We start from the raw sequence: 18,079 nt of genomic DNA on the forward strand, positions 1-18,079 counted from the left end.
AAGGTATTACTTGGACGACCCAGTGCCCTTGCTGGTTAGTTGTGCGGAGTTGCAAAAGTGTGATTGCAATTTCGTGCACCAGTCACCTTTTTATTTTTTAAATGAATATATTTAGCTTAGTTGTTAAAATTAGTTGGACACTCAGTATTTAGTTAACTATTACTGCCACTTCCCTCCTCCTGGTTTTCTTCCTCCTCTTTCTCTGCCGTCGAAAGGGCACCACCACTTCTATTATCTCCACTACCGACAACTACTAAAACCTTCCTACCACCTCTCCTACTCGCTCCTTCGTTGCGCTACCAACTCCTTTTCTTCCCCATTCAGCCATGGTGGCTTCGGCACTGTCTTCTCCAGCACGTCCAAAGTCCACTGCCCACACTCCGCCAAAAATTGCAACGACTCATCAGACGAGATTTGACGTCTTTGAACCATAAAATGCTCAATTTTTTGGTATTAAAAAAAGTGTCCAGTATGAACCTTTCTGTTAAGGCAAATCCAAGCACACTAACAACTTCACATTTGACCACGACGGTACTGATCTTTATTGTCGGTCTTAATGATTAGCGTTTGATGGCTTCGTTGTCTCCATCAATGGAAAGAAGGTACCCATTGTATTATTATCCTACACTTGATTTATAAATATCCCCTTTTGTTTCCCCAAATGTCATCAATTTTTGCTCAAGGATATCCCTAAATTTTGCGTGTTTCGCTGAATTACCGTATTGTTGTCATTTGGCAAAGCGTGGTCAGGGATGAAGATATCCTTGCAAGTGTGCATCTTGCCGACGAAGTAAAACTGTACGATGGAGCAGACCATAGAGTTGGATCAGTTGAGGGCAAAGGCTTTGCAGGGATGGAATCAGACGAGTATGAGTTACACGAAGATGAAACAAAACACGACCATCTTGGAGAGGCCGATGGCAACAATGGGATGTGGTTGAATTGGAAGACAATTTGGACGGTGTCGGAGGAATGCATGGCAATTTTGCTGATGATGACTTATACGCTGTTGATTCTGGCGAATCAATTAGTTCAATTGATTTTGCGAACTTGAGCAAGAAGGAAGTTTGCTGGTTTAATTTCACAGATGTCAACATTACATTTGAGTTCTACCAAGCATATGCAAAGCACCATGGTTTTGGCGGGAGACGTTCCAAGAGTGAAAAATATCGCCAAGTAAGGATACGGCAGGAATTCGTGTGCCACCGACAAGGGTTTAGATCGGTGAAGTTCTACTTAATTCTAAACCGGCAAAAGAGGCCAAGGGCCGAGACACAGTGTGGATGCCCTGCAAGGATGCATGTTAGCATGGACGATGAATCAGAGCATTGGTACGTTGCGCACGTTTCAAACGAGCATAACCACCCGGTTCTTGAATTGAAATTTTCTTCCATGCTCCCAAGCCATCGGAGAATGAACGAAGCAGACATTGAGCAGATGAACGACATGCACAAAGGGGACATTGCCGTATTACGAATCCACAATTTTATGGCGAGTCTAGCCGGCGGATATTATAATGTCCCCTACACAACAAGTAACATGTACAATGTAAATCGAATCAATAAAGGAAGGGTGGCTTAGATGCGAAATCGTGTTTAAGGTATCTCCGAGAGTGCAAGGCAAATGATCCAGCACTGTACTACAAAGAAGTTGTTGATAGGGAGGGTTTGTTACAATATTTGTTTTGGTGTGATGGCACCAGCCAAATTGATTGTCAGGTATTTAGGGATGTCGTTGCATTTGATGCAACGTACAAGAAAAATGTTTACCTTTCACCCTTGGTAGTCTTCTCTGGTGTAAATCACCACAACCAAACGATTGTCTTTGCTGCTGTGCTCGTGGCCAATGAGAAAGAAGATACCTATGTCTGGCTACTTCAACAGTTGCAAACTGCAATGAATGGGAAAGCTCCCATGTCCATAATAACTGACGGTAACATGCAAATGAAGTCTGCAATCAAGCAAGTTTTTCCAGAAGCGCACCATCGACTATGTGCTTGGCACCTCCTCCAAAATGCTACGAGCAACATCGAAAAGCCTAACTTCACCAGGATGTTTAAGGATTGCATGCTTGGTGACTACGAGGTCAGAACATTCCAAAGAAACTAGTTTGAGATGGTAAAGCAATTTGGCATAGGCAATAAACGATGGATACAAGATGTGAGGAAAGTTTTTTGCCGAATTTTGCACAACCTCAAGATGTGAGGGCTTGCACACCGTGATATCATGGTATGTTAAGTCTCGATACAGTTACACTAATTTTTTATGTCATTACCATCGATGCTTGATGTTTGTTGGTTCAAAGGAAGTGGAGGCTGATTTTGAGTGTGCAAAGGGTGACCCTGTTATGACCACTAACCTAAAACAGTTGGAGCGTTGTGTAGCTGAGAACAACACTCGGGCAATATTCTATTTGTTTGTTCCCATTCTTGATAGGACATGTGCAATGAGGGTGGTTGATTCTAAAGACAGTAGTTCATATTTTATCCACACCGTCTCTCGATACGGCACTTCAGGGAAAGATTGGTGTGTTGTTACAAGATATGAAATGAGTGAGGTTCGATGCACGTGCAAGAGAATGGAATGTTTCGGGGTCCCTTGCAAACATATAATTGTAGTGCTTGTTCTTAACAATGTTCATGAGATCCCAAAGTCTCTGATATTGCCGAGATGGACTAAGGATGCAAAAGTGGGGGCAGTGCAATCGATGGGCATAATTTGGGATTCTGTATAACTAACACAACACTGGTGCCTGATGAATTGGTACAGGAAAGTGTGCAAAATTGGTTGTTGCAGCACTGTAAAGTTCCAGTTTGCAAGAGACATTGTCATGTTGATGTTGAAGCACTTCAAGAATGAAGATGCAGCCGACAACAGTTTTTCACCTGAGGGGCCATCCAATGAAGGTAGCAGAGCATTAGCATAGAATCCCCGCAAGCACAAGACAAAGGGTAATGGTTCTAACGGTGGCAAGAAACCCCAACTTTGTCGTTTGTGCCGGGAGGTGGGACACAATAGGATGACGTGTCTAGACCGCCGCATATTAGAGTCATTTAGCTTAGTTGCAAATGACTTAGATTCCGTGGATACTAAAATTGTGGGTTAATTGTTTTTAAGCTGATTTAGTTACCTGTTATGCCTTAATAATTTGGTCTAATTATTTGGTTTTTACATTAGTGTCAGCTCTATGATAACCTATCCGGGGATCCGGATACAACCGTGGAGATTCCTTCATTATGCTGCTCTGATAGTGACATGTAGGCTAGGTTTGTTAACAGCGACTTCGATGGAACTAACACGTCCGGGCCAATCTTCTCTCTTGACGATTGAGTGAAAGAGGCCGATAGTCATCACCACCGTGGGCTGCAACGGTAGGTTGGTTGAACCTTTTTACATTCTCTAGTAGTTAGTAGCCACAAATAGAAGGTTTCCTGTTGTTGACCTTCCTAGAAAACTCCCACCTGACTTGCATAGTTAATTTTGTTCAATAACATATACATGAGGATATGTATCTCTTGTCCACGTTGAAAAATTCTTGGTTATGTTGGCATTCGTTGGTATCTGGTTGTGATATAGATTTAATTGATTTTAATCTTATATTTTCAGTAAAACCATAGAAGGGGTCTGACGACTGATTCCAGAAGCTGCCTGGTGATCCAGCATGCAAAATTATCTGAATCGAAGTGGAGATGTGAAGTGGTATTGTATGAAGAGCTGCAATGTTTCCTGACGAGGGAGTTTGCTATCACAATTACAATGTAGAGCCACAAATACATTCTCAAACCTAATGTATACAGTTGTATATATCATTCCTTGTTGACTTTTTTGTTGAACTGGACATGGTACTTAGGTGCTATTTTTTAACGTTTTCTATGTCAAGTGGATATTTAGTATGTAGTATTTAGCCTAGTTTTGCCTTTACATATTTACCTCGCTCTGGTTCTTTGGATTCTTTTGAATTGTATGCTTGAAGATAAATGAGAATAAATATATTGACATGCAACATTGTACTTTACGAATAGAAGTTAGAAAATAGCATGGATGGCGGGTACAAGGATGAGGGGATACAGGAGTTCTCAGTATATATGCATGCGGTAGTCTTCTAGCGCCAACCGCTCGAAGACACACACATGGTCGTGTCTTTATTGGCAGGCAGTTGCTAGGACAGACCATCCTCTTCCAAAACACCCATTCGCCCTCCTAGGATAGTGCCTGTATTGAACGGTCCATGCCCCCTCTCGATGGTAATCAAAATTGGGCTATCCTCGTAAACTCCTGGCAGTAGCGGGACATTTGGCTGGAAACAAAAATATATTTTTTTATCAGATGATTGCAATGAAATAGGCTAGAACAAAAGCACCAGAAATAGTTGCTTGGTCACTGGAGAATGATTACTATTTTTTTGAAAAACAAGTATTGGAATCCCAACATCCATCGGAACCTAGCTCAAGTTGAAAATGCTCAAGATAGTTTTATGTCAATCTAATTGCCATTAAAATTAAATCTTTATATTTTTGAATTATCAATTATAGTCCAATGTAATGTAAATTTGTAAGGACTTTTATGTAGATTGTGACCACACTTACGAGGAAACGAGATGTCATGGGGTGGATGATTGGCATGACAAAGAATGAATTAGTCGTTCTGAACCCATCGGCTATATGCATTGTCCTGGGGGCTATATGCATTGTCCTGGGGGCCGTCGGGATAATTATGCAAGTGGAGTCCGTCCCTGGTTCATCACGGGCGACGTAGGTGATTTCCATTGTCTGCCTGTTGAAGAACATGACACACATGGTGTTTTGTATGTTGTGATAACAGAACAGCACCCGCCACTCATCCCTTAGGCCGTAGTGTTCCCTGACAGTGGCCCATCCTCCTTGAATCACGATCCTCCCATTAGGTTCCAAATTCAAGCCCACGCAATAAGTCTGTCCGGTAGGCAAGGTTAGCCTCAGTGGTCGCGGTAGTGACCGACCATAATCTTGCGAGAACCGTCGCGGGAGAATCTATTACAAATGGTGAGAAAAAAATCACTGTCATACACGGATTGACGAATGCAAATATTATACCAATGTAATTGCGTCTATACCAGCGTGTCAGGGTCGTTCACCAGGATTATTGAGAAGAATTGGACTGTGTGGGTGCCGTGTGTGGGTGTTGTTGGAAGACTTTTGTCTCGCAAGTATATAGTACAATGGATTAATCAACATAAAACACATACGACAATCAATATAAGGCATCAGTTTGTTGATGAGCACCGAAAATTATGTATGCATGGCAACATGATTAAAATTTGTCTTACCTTCCATAGTTGATTTTGCAGAAATTATGGCTATGAATGACCACATAGAGAAACTTTGGTTGGTGATATGAGAATAGTAGCATCGATCCGGTTTGAAGATGGTAGTGGTCGTAGAAGTTCCACCACCCTCGTGTGAAGCCGATTCAATGCGGATGCTCCTCCTCGACCCCCCATCGGATGCTCCACGACTGACCGTTTGTGGTGCATATCTCAATCGGGTTGTTCATGGTCCCGGATTAGGCTGGAGAACGTCAGCGGCATTCTCTGCACAATTAAGAACAAGAATGAAGTGGCTGTTATTTGTATAACAAAGAGAAGTTTGTGTAACCAATAAAACAAACATTGTTGGGCTAGGGTTTTGACTTCAGTTAGATTTGTTGGCTTGACCGAGAAAGAAAATGGGTTTGCTGGTCTTTTATAAAAACGATGGTCTTAAGGACAGTCCGAAAGAGAGAATGTTGGTGGATGGATGGTGTTCATTGTTAAGAGGTGAAGTATCTTCCCTTTAGCATCCAACATTGATGGAAATGATGTGTTGTCCATTTTCAGAATGCATTGTCTTTTGCTAGGGAATTTTAATGGAAGAGGGTTTTGAGCAACTTTCTTTAAATGCTTGATAGCTGCTGTTTGCTCAGGACCCTAAGGTGGGGGTTATTTTTTTAGCACGTTTGATAGTTGACTTGTGTGCCTTGTCACATATGGAAGAAAGTCACGGTAGTTCACAATACCTAAAAGCTGTTGGACTTGTTTTGTCGACAGGTTGTCATCAGAAAAATTTAACAGTTCTTTGGAAATATGATCTCCTGGTTGAAAAAATTTGTCTCAAAAGGTCGTTCCCAAAAATTTAATTTCGGCCTGTCCAATGTGACTTTTTTTTTGTTGATAATATGATTTCATATTTCTCAACAATGGTAGCAAATTGGACCAAGAGAGTTTGATGAGCTGGACTATCTTTTGAGAACAGGAGAATGTCATCTATGTAGATGAGGGCTGAATAGAGTGTGGGTATAAAAATTCTGATCATGGACTTTTGAAATAATGATGGGACTATCTTTAATCCAAATGGCATAACAGTCTATTGATATTGTGCATCAGGTATGCAAAAGCCTGTTTTGTATCTATTTTCATGATAAATACCAAGTTGGCAAAATCCAGCTTTAAGACTAAACTTGCTAAAAATTTTAGCATCGCTGAAACGAGAGGTGATGATGACATTGATTATAGACAAGTGAAAATTTGTCATCTTGCAAGAATGTATTTAAGGGTTTATAATTAATGACCAATCTATTTTTTTCTCAGATTTGTTCTGATTTTTTTTTTAACATAGAAGGCTTGACACATCCAATTATATATTGTGGGTTCAATCAATTCTTGGATCGGCAATGTAGCATATTCTTTTTTGGCTAGCTTTAAATCTTCAAGATTCATTACTGAATAAATTGCTTTTGTAAGATTGATATCTTCATTCCTTGGCCTTTAACATCATTTTAATTCACTTTTTTTTATAATTAATTTGCTAGGAACCAAACAAAAACGCTGGCTCTTGTTTTGATTTTGGCCCATTTAAAACCGACAACCACACAGTCAAAATGTTTCTCGTCATTTTGTATCTAATCCATTGACACTAAAGTCTATAACACAACCACCCGCCGCCCTCCGCCGTTCGTCGTCATAGTGGCGCCTCCAGAAGCTTCTCTTCTGTGTTGCCACCGTCGATCCGAATCGATTGACCGTTCTGAAGCTGGTACTTTCCAAATTTACAGTGAAGCTCCTAGGACCCCAAAACCCTAATCATATTGATCAGGTATTCACTCGCACACATCCGCTGTTAAAAGTCTTGCGTTGTGCTGAAATATTTGGAATTTTTCGAATGCAATAACACAAATGTTCACATAGAATAGAAATTATTGATGTAGAATTATACTAAAATCATTACATTAGATAGCATAGGCCTTACATTTTCTCCCGTTTTAGTAAAGATATATTTAGTTTTTCTCAGGTAGGGGGATTGGTGAACTGAACATAATATGGCTTCAAAAAGGGAAAGGGAAACTAACGAGGGGTTAGGGGAGGAAGAGCTTGATGCAGAGACTAAAAGGCAGAGAAAGGATGAGGAGTCTTCTCCTCCTTCTGCTGCTGCTTCCATTGCAAACCCTCTGTCTGGGTTGGCCAATAATTATGCCGACATCGATGAGGAGGAATATTATGATTGAAAGGGAAAGATTTCTACTAATGAGAGGAGGAATGACGGGTCCCAGAAAAATGGGAATGGATATGAAGAGCTGGGTGATAGTGATAGTGATGACGATGATTCCAACGAACCATTATATGGTGGAAGATGCAGTCGACAAATTGAGTCTTGGAAGGACTGTCCTTACCTTGATACGGTTAATAGACAGGTATTCAGCTTATCCTGTTCTTTTGTATAGGAAGTCATTCTTTTGTATGCATATCATATCTGAAATTCTGAGCTATGATGATGTTGTGCAGGTTTTGGATTTCAACTTTGAGAAGTTCTGTTCTGTCTCTCTGTCAAATTTGAATGTGTATGCGTTCTTAGTTTGTGGGAAGTATTACCAAGGCAGGGGTAAAAATTCTCATGCCTATACACACAGCCTTGAAGCAGGACACCATGTTTATATCAATCTCCAAACTGAGAAAGTCTACTGTCTACCCGATGGATATGAAATTAATGATCATTCATTGGATGACATTCATAATGTCCTTAATCCAAGGTTAGTCTAATATGTTTTATTTTGGCTCTCTTGCAATGCACAATTATTTGAGAACAGATTTCTATTTATGATGCATTGGCTAATGGCTATTGGCCGCCGGGGAAAAAACTAAAAAAGGAGGAGGAGGTTTTTTGTTTCCCGTTCTGAAGGTTCAAAACTGATGCTATGAAAAATTCCAATATCAGATGCATGCTGTTATAAGATTTTAAAATTCACGTGTCGGCGTGTCCCGTGTTGTGTCATGTCGTGTCTCGTGTCCGTGTCAGTATCCATGCATCATAGATTAAACCTCAATTATCTAATATTAAGAATTATATTAAAACTAAATTTTTAGTGATTATTCTATATGATACCAAACTTTCTTCATCTAGTGATAATAAATTCTAAGTTAAGATTAAATACTAGAACTCATCTAAGTGCATTTATATGGTTCTCTGCCTGCAGGTTTACTCCAAAGGATGTTGAGCTCCATTGCAAACCCTCTGTCTGGGTTGGCCAATAATTATGCCGACATCGATGAGGAGGAATATTATGATTGAAAGGGAAAGATTTCTACTAATGAGAGGAGGAATGACGGGTCCCAGAAAAATGGGAATGGATATGAAGAGCTGGGTGATAGTGATAGTGATCACGATGATTCCAACGAACCATTATATGGTGGAAGATGCAGTCGACAAATTGAGTCTTGGAAGGACTGTCCTTACCTTGATACGGTTAATAGACAGGTATTCAGCTTATTCTGTTCTTTTGTATAGGAAATCATTCTTTTGTATGCATATCATATCTGAAATTCTGAGCTATGATGATGTTGTGCAGGTTTTGGATTTCGACTTTGAGAAGTTCTGTTCTGTCTCTCTGTCAAATTTGAATGTGTATGCGTGCTTAGTTTGTGGGAAGTGTTACCAAGGCAGGGGTAAAAATTCTCATGCCTATACACACAGTCTTGAAGCAGGACACCATGTTTATATCAATCTCCAAACTGAGAAAGTCTACTGTCTACCCGATGGATATGAAATTAATGATCATTCATTGGATGACATTCATAATGTCCTTAATCCAAGGTTAGTCTAATATGTTTTATTTTGGCTCTCTTGCAATGCACAATTATTTGAGAACAGATTTCTATTTATGATGCATTGGCTAATGGCTATTGGCCGCCGGGGAAAAAACTAAAAAAGGAGGAGGAGGTTTTTTGTTTCCCGTTCTGAAGGTTCAAAACTGATGCTATGAAAAATTCCAATATCAGATGCATGTTGTTATAAGATTTTAAAATTCACGTGTCGGCATGTCCCGTGTTGTGTCATGTCGTGTCTCGTGTCCGTGTCAGTATCCATGCATCATAGATTAAACCTCAATTATCTAATATTAAGAATTATATTAAAACTAAATTTTTAGTGATTATTCTATATGATACCAATCTTTCTTCATTTAGTGATAATAAATTCTAGTTAAGATTAAATACTAGAACTCATCTAAGTGCATTTATATGGTTCTCTGCCTGCAGGTTTACTCCAAAGGATGTTGAGCTACTTGACAAAAATAAGCAGTGGTCTAGGGCACTTGATGGTTCTAGTTACCTTCCTGGAATGGGTATACCTTGTCTTGCTTATTTATTATAACAATAAAATTTGCATTGTTCATTGGATTTATCTAATCCATTATGAAATGATTTCAGGTGGGACTCAATAATATTAAGGAGACTGATTTTGTGAATGTAACAATTCAGTCCTTAATGAGAGTTACCCCCTTGCGGAATCTTTTCCTTATACCTGAGAACTATCAACACTGCAAATCCCCACTTGTTCATCGATTTGGCGAATTGACGAGAAAGATCTGGCATCCATGAAACTTTAAAGGACAGGTTTATTTTAGACATACTCATTACCTATGTGTGACTTTTATAATTTAATGCTTATCTCTGTATTTATCTGTGCCAACAGGTCAGCCCGCATGAGTTTCTACAGGCAGTGATGAAAGCCAGTAAGAAACGGTTTCACATAGGAGCTCAATCTGACCCAATTGAGTTCATGTCATGGCTTCTTAATACACTACATGCAGATCTTAAATCTTCGAAGAAGAATACCAGCATAATTTATGGTTGCTTTCAGGTACTTTCTTATTGCTCTTATTTTCTTATCTTTCGGTTGAATGTTGCTGCTAGCTGCAACTATTTACCTATGTTCAAATATCAAAGAAAAAATATTTCATTTTAAAAAAGAAAAATATCTACTGAAGTGGCATTTCATTTTTAAATAGGGCAAACTTGAGGTTGTAAAAGAGATTCCTAACAAAGGGATCACCGATAAGAAAGAAAATTGTGAGGACCTAAACAAGAATGAGAAAAATTCAGATGGTGCTACAGAGAGAGATGCATTCGTCAAAGAAACTTCCAAGATGGCATTTCTAATGCTAGGATTGGATTTGCCACCGCCTCCACTTTTCAAAGATGTGATGGAGAAAAATATAATACTCCAGGTACTGCTTCACTTAACTTGCTTACTTTGCTTTGTTCATTGAAATATTGTCATGAAAATAATTTACATTTAGGTCGTTGTAGTTTGAATCATAACCCTGTTGCTGGGAGACAAACAAGAATTATATATATATATATACACTAAACACTCCTGTAGATATAATAACAATAACCTTCGAGGTCAATATAACCTGGACAAAGGAGGTAATGAAGAATTTCACTACACCATTCAAGGGAGACCAGAAAAATTTTCCCCTAAAAGAAGTAAATGAAAGAAGCAGTTTATGATATTTACTTAAAAATATCATAAACTGCTTCTCCCGTTTATGTAACTTATGTTATGTAACTTATGTTATGTAACTTATGTTCTCCCGTTTTCATTGACCGGGTTCTCAAGCACGGTCTCTTATGCTAACAAAGTTTGTTATATAGGTTCCTCTCTTTAACATTCTAAAGAAGTTTGATGGGGGGACTGTTACAGAGTTGGTTCGTCCCCACATAGCAAGAATGCGGTATCGGGTTACTAAATTGCCTAAATATTTTATTATTCACATGCGTCGATTTACCAAGAACAATTTTTTTGTGGAGAAAAATCCCACTTTAGGTAAGAATTTACTTACTGTAATTTTGTTCTAGTTGATGCCAGCGTGCTTATTCCAAGTTCATAATAAGAATTCTTGTTTCAGTCAGCTTTCCTGTTAAGAACCTGGAGTTGAAGGACTACATTCCCTTGCCAACGCGAAAGAAAATGAGAAATTGCGATCCAAATATGATTTAATTGCTAATGTCGTCCATGATGGCGAACCTGGTGAAGGTTTCTACAGGGTATTTGTTCAACGCAAATCAGAAGAACTATGGTAAGTTTTGTTTCTTGGCTAGACACAGAACATTCATCAGTCTATTTATCCTTTAGAACTCAAATTCATCAATCTGAATTTCTGTATCAATAACAGGAATTAATATCTTAATTTTATTTCTTTTTTTTTTAAAAAAAAATAAAATAGGTACGAGATGCAGGATTTGCATGTCTCAGAAATACTTCCTCATTTGGTTGCACTTTAAGAAGCTTATATCCAGATATATGAGCAGCAACAAGAGCAATAAAATCGACACGAGTCCTGTTTTGCAAGCACCATAATCTGAAACTTGATTTTACTTGAGGGTTCAACGGCGTTTTTTAAAATTGACGGTTTTGGCATCTGACTGATCCATTTTTAACAACGGTTTATGGTTCAATCGGTTTGACCGGCCAGTCCGAACCGATTTTCAGAACATCGATTAAACCATATTCATAATCAACAAAACTCCTGCATATTCATAAACCAATTCAGAAATTAATTCCACATTTCAATTCAACTACTGTTATATTTATTTCTAATCAACTCATAAACCAATCAACAATAAAATTCACAGCAATGAATCAACCTGTGAAAAAATTATAAAAAAATTTAAATGCTCACCTGATCTTGTAGAGGCAGAAGATGGACAACAAGCAGCAGTTCAGGCAGCAAAACCACCGAAGAGAGGCAAGGGAGGGACAGAGGCGCGGCGTGACGAGACGCGAGCACTCACCAGGAAGCAGAGCTGCAGAAGAGAGGTAAGAGGCGAAAAGCGGAGCACACCAGGCGTTGAGTGTTGTGATGGCAGAAGACGATGATACGTTGCATGGCTGCAGGAAGCACAGCTCTAGCACTCACTGGCGGAGGCTCGGTGAGACGCTAGCAGCCGAGCACACAGCACAGACGGAGGAGAGAGGCGGGAGGCAACTCGTGAGCACTTGATGCGGAGTATCCGGCGAGAGGCGCAGCGACGGCAGCGAGCGTGTGGTGGCGGTGAACCGAGGTGAGCGGCCATCGCTATGCCTCTGTGGTGTGCCGTTGTCAAAAGAATTTGGGGTGAGGCAGTTTCAGAACTAGGGTTTTATTTCCTAAACGTCAAAACTTTCGGGGTTTTAATTAAAAAATTTTCGAACCGGTCCGGGTTTTTCAAACCAGCTGGTTCATCAGTTCTTGCAAAATCTGACTGAATCAAACCGATTCTCATCAATTTGCAAAAACTGATGAATCGGCTTGTTTGAGAAACTTGGACCGGTTCAAATATTTTTTAATTAAAACCCCTGAAGGTTTGACGTTTAGGAAAATAATCCTAGGCTGGTTCTGAACCCGCCTCATCCCAAGTTCTTTTGACAACGGCACACCACACAGTGGCGCAGCGCTGGCCGCTCACATCGGTTCACCCCCACCGTACGCTCGCCGCGGCTCTCGCCGGATACCCCACATCGTGTGCTCACAAGTCGCGTCCCGCCTCTCTCCTCTGTCTGTGCTGTGTGCTCGGCCGCTAGCGTCTCACCGAGCCTCCGCCGGTGAGTGCTAGAGCTGTGCTTCCTGCAGCCGTGCACAAATCGTCGTCTTTTGCCATCACAACACCCAACCGCGGGCGGTGTGCTCTATTTTTCGCCTCTTGCCTCTCTCCCTGCAACTGTGCTTCTTGGTGAGTGCTCGCGTCTCGTCGCGCCTTCGCCTCTTTTCCGTGATTGTTGCTGCCTGAACTGCTGCTCGTCGTCCATCTTCCTGAATTTTATTGTTGATTAGAAATAAATATGGCCGTGGTTGAATTGATTTCTGAATTGGTTTATGAATATGCAGGAGTTTTGTTATTATGAATTTGGTTTAATCAATGTTCTGAAAACTGGTTGAACCGTGAACAGTTGTTAAAAATGATCTGAATCGATCGATCGTTCTGCAGCTGGTACTTTCCAAATCTACAGTGAAGCTCCTAGGACCCCAAAACCCTAATCATATTGATCAGGTATTCACTCGCACACATCCGCTGTTAAAAGTCTTGCGTTGTGCTGAAATATTTGGAATTTTTCGAATGCAATAACACAAATGTTCACATAGAATAGAAATTATTAATGTAGAATTATTTTAAAATCATTACATTAGATAGCATAGGCCTTACATTTTCTCCCGTTTTAGTAAAGATATATTTAGTTTTTCTCAGGTAGGGGGATTGGTGAACTGAGCATAACATGGCTTCAAAAAGGGAAAGGGAAACTGACAAGGGGTTAGGGGAGGAAGAGCTTGATGCAGAGACTAAACGGCAGAGAAAGGATGAGGAGTCTTCTCCTCCTTCTGCTGCTGCTTCCATTGCAAACCCTCTGTCTGGGTTGGCCAATAATTATGCCGACATCGATGAGGAGGAATATTATGATTGAAAGGGAAAGCTCTCTACTAATGAGAGGAGGAATGACGGGTCCCAGAAAAATGGAATGGATATGAAGAGCTGGGTGATAGTGATAGTAATGACGATGATTCCAACGAACCATTATATGGTGGAAGACGCAGTCGACAAATTGAGTCTTGGAAGGACTGTCCTTACCTTGATACGGTTAATAGACAGGTATTCAGCTTATTCTGTTCTTTTGTATAGGAAATCATTCTTTTGTATGCATATCATATCTGAGATTCTGAGCTATGATGATGTTGTGCAGGTTTTGGATTTCGACTTTGAGAAGTTCTGTTCTGTCTCTCTGTCAAATTTGAATGTGTATGCGTGCTTAGTTTGTGGGAAGTGTTACCAAGGCAGGGGTAAAAATTCTCATGCCTATACACACAGTCTTGAAGCAGGACACCATGTTTATATCAATCTCCAAACTGAGAAAGTCTACTGTCTACCCGATGGATATGAAATTAATGATCCTTCATTGGACGACATTCGTAATGTCCTTAATCCAAGGTTAGTCTAATATGTTTTATTTTGGCTCTCTTGCAATGCACAATTATTTGAGAACAGATTTCTATTTATGATGCATTGGCTAATGGCTATTGGCCGCCGGGGAAAAAACTAATAAAGGAAGAGGAGGTTTTTTGTTTCCCATTCTGAAGGTTCAAAACTGATGCTATGAAAAATTCCAATATCAGATGCATGTTGTTATAATCCAATATCAGATGCATGCTGTTATAAGATTTTAAAATTCACGTGTCGGCATGTCCCGTGTTGTGTCATGTCGTGTCTCGTGTCCGTGTCAGTATCCATGCATCATAGATTAAACCTCAATTATCTAATATTAAGAATTATATTAAAACTAAATTTTTAGTGATTATTCTATATGATACCAATCTTTCTTCATTTAGTGATAATAAATTCTAAGTTAAGATTAAATACTAGAACTCATCTAAGTGCATTTATATGGTTCTCTGCCTGCAGGTTTACTCCAAAGGATGTTGAGCTACTTGACAAAAATAAGCAGTGGTCTAGGGCACTTGATGGTTCTAGTTACCTTCCTGGAATGGGTATACCTTGTCTTGCTTATTTATTATAACAATAAAATTTGCATTGTTCATTGGATTTATCTAATCCATTATGAAATGATTTCAGGTGGGACTCAATAATATTAAGGAGACTGATTTTGTGAATGTAACAATTCAGTCCTTAATGAGAGTTACCCCCTTGCGGAATTTTTCCATTTAAATTGAGATTGATTATCCTTAGATGTTCCAGCTTCATTTTTTACTTGTATTGGAATAGCTGGTTCTTCGTCACTTGAATAATCTAGAATGTGTTCTTCATTTTCTATATTTTCAGAATTTACTAATTCTTCCTCTATTTGAAAACCATGTTCCATAATATTATTTTCTTGAGCCATTTTTAATTGTTTAAAAAGCATTGTAACTTCTTCTAATTTTTCTTCAATATTCATAATTTTAGTGGTGGTTTTACTTTTAAATCTGTTATGTTAATTATGTTTTGAAATTTTATGGATGTTAATATTTCTTCAAGCATATCTACTATAGAATTTAATTGTGGGTTAAAAGTATGATATAGATGTGGAGAATCATTTCCATGGTAACATTTTTTAGAAATTCCGTGTGAAAAATAAGTTTTTTCAGGTTTTTGAAGTCCTTCAATAAAACTTATAGTAAAATAAAGATTTTGAGAAAAATCATTTTGTATTGATTTTAAAAATTCGGTGTCATTACAGTTGACATTAGTTAAAATCATTAATTTTTGATCTATTAATTTTGATAACTTAATTATTTCTTTTCTTAAATCTTCTAATTTACTTTTTTCCATTAGGTGACGCTTTTCTTTGTGAAATGTTACACTTTTAAATTAAAAGTGTAACTTTAGTCACCACTAGTTACCATAGACATAGCCACCGGAGACTTGGCTATAAAATAATATTTAAAACACAATCTATGTGATGGTACCCAATGCAGCAGTGATAATCATAATTAGTGGACTGAAAGAAGTCACAAAAACTGGTCCACGTCCTCTAGTCACAACTCAATTCCAGAACACACCACTCCCTGGTTGAAGAGCATTAAAATTATTTATAAATTAAATTTCCATACTAATAATAATTGAATTAAACCAAGATAATAAGTCTAATATATAACTCACAGAATAAACACAAGCAAGAAGCCTCGAGTCCCAGCCAATGGACCAAACACTCATATCACGCGTTGTGGACTTCCCTTCATGCCTCAGATCTCCGCTGGACCTCCCTTCATGCCTCCCGCCGCCCCCTCCTTCCGGCTGCTGCCTCCTTCCGGCCGCTGCCTCCTTAGGCACTGCACTTCTCCGCGCTGCCAAATCCATCCGGAGGCGCCACTCCATCGAGCCTTGTCTACCAGAATCCGTCGATTCCACCTCCTGGTGTTAGCTCTGCGGTTGCAATGGCTCCCGCCGTCGCCTCTGCTGCCGGTGGCGTTGCTGTTCCGGCGTCTGTGCCGCACATGCAGCCAATGATGTCGTATCAGGCTCCCCCGACGTCTTTTCCTCCCTCGCTGCCCTCCGCTCTGGCCAGTACCGCACCGATTCGGCGCCATCCTCTCCGCCGGTACCTTGCTCTCCGCCCTCGATGTCGGATTCGTCGCCTTCTACGCCGTTCCGTTCTCCCTCGACCCCGCATCCTTCGTCAGAGACGTGCTCTTCTACTTGACGGCAGCGATGTTCCTCTTCTACGTGTATCTTAGCGCATATATTTTTACAATCCCTAAACTGTAGCCTACTTTTTTTTTCTTGCCCTAAGAAATTTTTTGTATATATGAATTCGGTAGCTTCATTAGCTAATAAACAGATTAGCTAAAGTTCTCGAAACCTAATAAATATTGTATTGAAAGATATCAAAACCGGGTTAGTGTGATCTTAGCTTGTTGTTTGAAGATATATATGAATCTGTAAAGGTATGTCTTCTGATTTGCATTTTAATCTTTACAATGATGGTTACCCGATGTCTAGTGTTATCAATTCACTTTATTTTAGATTTTTTATTTCCTCTGAATGTTGCCCTGGATGAACTTGTTTATTGTGCTGTTTTGGTGTTGAATTCTGGACTTGTGATTGCTGTTTATTGTATTTTTTTTCATTGTCCAAAATAGATGCTGTGAAAGTGTTACTGTTTCATTAATTTTTCTTGGTTTGTTGTTGCTGAGTGCTGCTCTGCTTGTTGCTTGGTCCATATTATATGAACTGCAATGATTTCAGTTTGTGGAACTGGTTAAGTCATATGAATTCTGTTTGCTGCTTGCTTGAACCTGGGAAACATGCTTTTTATTGCTGCTGTTTAATAAACAACTGCTTCTGTTGATGATTCTATTCTTTGCATATTAAATAAAAGATTTGAGTGGTATAAATTATTTTATACTACTACAAGATTTATTAAGGATTAAGATTTTATGTTATCTATAGGGGAGGAAAAGGAAAAAGAAAAAAAAGAAAAAGAAAAAGATAAAAGGACAGTTTCTGACAGGTGATGTGTTTAAGTGGATTTGGTTTATCCACATCAAATGACATATAATATTACAACCTTCGACCTTGGATATGATATGCCAACAATGGCTGCTTCTCTCTCCTCTCTACTTCTTCCACTAGGTATCTATTCTATGTGCTGCTTCCTTAAATTTCCAATTGTTTTCTTCATTTCACAACTCAAACAATGTTACATTGTCATTGCTTCTTGTTTCTGTTTTGTTCACAACCTCAGATTGTTATTGCTTCCACTCTTGTATAGGTTTTAGTTTGAGGAGAATACATTGTTCCTTTCTCTGCCTCCTTTCTTTGTTTTTCTCTGCTAAGACATTACAAATGGTTGTTGTAAATTGCTAATAATGCTTTGATATTTGATGTAATTGCATTGCATCTCCTGTTTCTACTAATGTTAGTCAGCACCTTTCTCAAATGTCAGTTATTTTTAAAGAGAAATTCTTCAAATAAATTTTGGGAAATCAAAGCATTATTAGTATCTAAGCTATTCTTTCCTGATAATAGAATCTATCTATTCTATGTGCTGCTTCCTTAAATTTCCAATTGTTTTCTTCATTTCACAACTCAAACAATGTTACATTGTCATTGCTTCTTGTTTCTGTTTTGTTCGCAACCTCAGATTGTTATTGCTTCCACTCTTGTATAGGTTTTAGTTTGAGGAGCACTACTAATTATTGTTTAACTCAATAATCTGTTGTGTCATGTTCTTAGATGAATGATAGTGGTGCCAAAAAGTTATTTTTTTCTAAGAGGAAAGTAATAACGAATTATTGTTGAGTTAATGAGTTCATGCATT

The 18,079-nt window shown here is 39.0% G+C and overlaps 1 pseudogene; it reads left to right on the plus strand.

Annotated features, from left to right (window-relative positions):
* The first annotated feature begins 6,790 nt into the window (after positions 1-6,790).
* On the plus strand, positions 6,791-14,982 carry LOC107472251 (uncharacterized; annotated as a pseudogene).
* Positions 14,983-18,079: the final 3,097 nt, after the last annotated feature.

This window comes from Arachis duranensis, chromosome 7 (assembly GCF_000817695.3).
Source record: "Arachis duranensis cultivar V14167 chromosome 7, aradu.V14167.gnm2.J7QH, whole genome shotgun sequence".
NCBI classification, from domain to species: domain Eukaryota; kingdom Viridiplantae; phylum Streptophyta; class Magnoliopsida; order Fabales; family Fabaceae; genus Arachis; species Arachis duranensis.